The sequence below is a fragment of the Schistocerca serialis genome, chromosome 5 (genome assembly GCF_023864345.2).
Source record: "Schistocerca serialis cubense isolate TAMUIC-IGC-003099 chromosome 5, iqSchSeri2.2, whole genome shotgun sequence".
Classification (NCBI taxonomy): Eukaryota; Metazoa; Arthropoda; class Insecta; order Orthoptera; family Acrididae; genus Schistocerca; species Schistocerca serialis.
The window spans coordinates 214,202,974-214,205,466 of record NC_064642.1 but is presented as its reverse complement, the minus strand read 5'-3'; positions in this window follow the sequence as shown (position 1 = coordinate 214,205,466).

Here is a 2,493-nt window from a genome sequence, read left to right as displayed (position 1 = left end):
GCTATGCAGAAGGAAGTTAGTTTTGCGGGAAATGTTAGGGGCGAAAAGAATTTCGAACCTGCTAACATGGAGCAGATGATGGGTGTAATATTAAATTTGGGATCACAATTAAAAACACGGTTAGACTCACAAATGGGAACAATGGAAAAACGGTTAGACTCACTGGGATCACAAATGGGAACAATGGAAACACGGTTTGGATCTGAATTAAAAACAGAGATTGGAACAATTAAAACAGAGATGGGAACTTTGGAAACACGGTTAGATTCACGAATAGGGACATGTTTCAAAAATATGAAAGATGCATTAAAGAAAGAAATCAGAGAAGAAGTACAACCGATTTTGAATGTTCACAATAATAGATTAGTTGCAGTAGAGATTAGACAAAGGGAGCAGGATAGAGAACAGGAAGAAAGAGATCGCGTGATAGTACAGAAATTTTCAGAGTTAAATTTACAACATGCAAAAGATAAGGAGGAAATATTTGAGAGAATCGAGGAATCCGTACCAAATGACAGATTAAATAATCTAACACAACAATATGAACAGTTAGCTACCAAATGTGTTAATACTGAAACCCGAGTCGCGACACTTACGGAAGACATAAATAAACAGAAAGAACAAATAGGTGATTTATCGGAAAGAGTTGAGGAGATTTCAGATAAACTGACAAGTCTTAGTTTAAGTGGGGACAGAGATTCAGATGATACAGCACCATTGCCATTTGCAGAAACCGAAGAGTATCAGAACATAAATAAACATGTTGAAAATCAGGGAAAATTTAATGAACGCGTTAAAAGGGAAGTTAAGGCTTTACGAAAGCAAGTCAAACAAATCGAAGGCGAAATTGTAGGAAAAGACAGTAGAAGAAATTTAGAATCACAGATAGCAGAGGGGTTTGAAGAAAATAATTTGTTTCATTTACTGGATGCAACAAGAGAGCGCCAGGCGCGCGAACTTGACAATAATCGACATTCGGACTGGAACAGTCGCGGTAGGTCTTTGTCGCCACGAGGAGAAAACTTTGACTGTAAACACTTCTTGACTGTTCGGAAATTTAAGATCTTTCGCAATTCTAAGAATGACATACATCCATGTTCATGGTTAGATCAATTTACGTACGCACTTCCACCAAATTGGCCATTAAGTCACAAACTGGAATTTATGTGCGGCTATTAAGGTCCTCAGGGAATTCACTACTCTAAGTGAATATGTGCCGTAGCGTGCATAGGGCCCCGAGCTGTAGTGGTGCTATTTCCCTTTTAGTTTTCTGCACCGCTGCCTACTCTTTTACTATTCTTTGCATCTGTCAAAACAACTCTTCGACTATCAATCTATCTAGAGAGTCGGTAAAGAATAACCGGACATGACTATTTTACCCAAAAGTGATTTCGGAAATTACCGTTTGGACTTACTATGTTTTCTGCAGCATTCATTCGTAGTTTAAACGAAATTTTGCCTGTTTATCTTCGAGACAATATTACTTCATGTGTTCACGATATTCTTATTGCTAAACGTTCTTGGAGTGAGCACAACAAAATTTTGGATTCATTATTACGTATTTTTGCAAGAGTTGGCATTACAGAGAACTTGGAAAAATCTGAATTTGGTCGTTCACAGGTGAAATTTCTCGGTCACATTATTTCTACAGAAGGTATTCTTCCTGATCCAGAGAAACTAGATGCTATTCGTAATTTTGCTGTTCCTACCACAAAACGTGATGTTCGTAGTTTCCTTGGTGTCTGTAATTTTCTTAGACGCTTTGTTAGATTGGATGATTTGGCCACACCTCGTTTTTGCAATCTATCTGGAAAGTTCTTTTTTTAAACGAAAATTGTTCGACAACTCTGTTTGGTTAGTTTGTATTCCTGATGAGTGGGTTGATAAGCCGATTTGGTATACGCATTTCAGTTATGCACACTTTGGTCCCAGAAAATGCTTTCATAAATTATGGGAAAATTGCTACTTCAGTAATATGGAAAAACGTATTCGATCTGTTCTGGCCAAATGCAAATTATGTCAAAAGGCTAAACCGCCAACAATTTCTCACAGAGCACCGTTGTTTTCTATCATTCCAGCGAAATTAAAGGAGATGGCTGCAGTCGATTTGTTCGGTCCAGTGGTTCGTGTTACTAATTGTTTTGCATACATTTTCGTAGCAGTGGAGTTGACATCAAAATATGTGTGTTTTACACCGTTACGCAAAGCAACAGCTCGTTCAGTATGTAATGCTTTCATCAAACATTTTCTTAAAGAAGTTTGTCATGTGGATAAGGTTGTATCAGATAATGGATCACAGTTTCGCTCTAAAATTTGGCTTCGTACTCTACGGCGTCGTAAAATTAAACCAATTTTCATTTCACTTTTTCACCCTCAATCTAACGCTTCAGAGAGATGGATGAAGGAAATCAATAAATTGTGTCGTCTTTATTGTCATCAGAATCACAGAAGTTGGGATCAGCATCTTCATATTTTTCAAAACATTCTGAATGA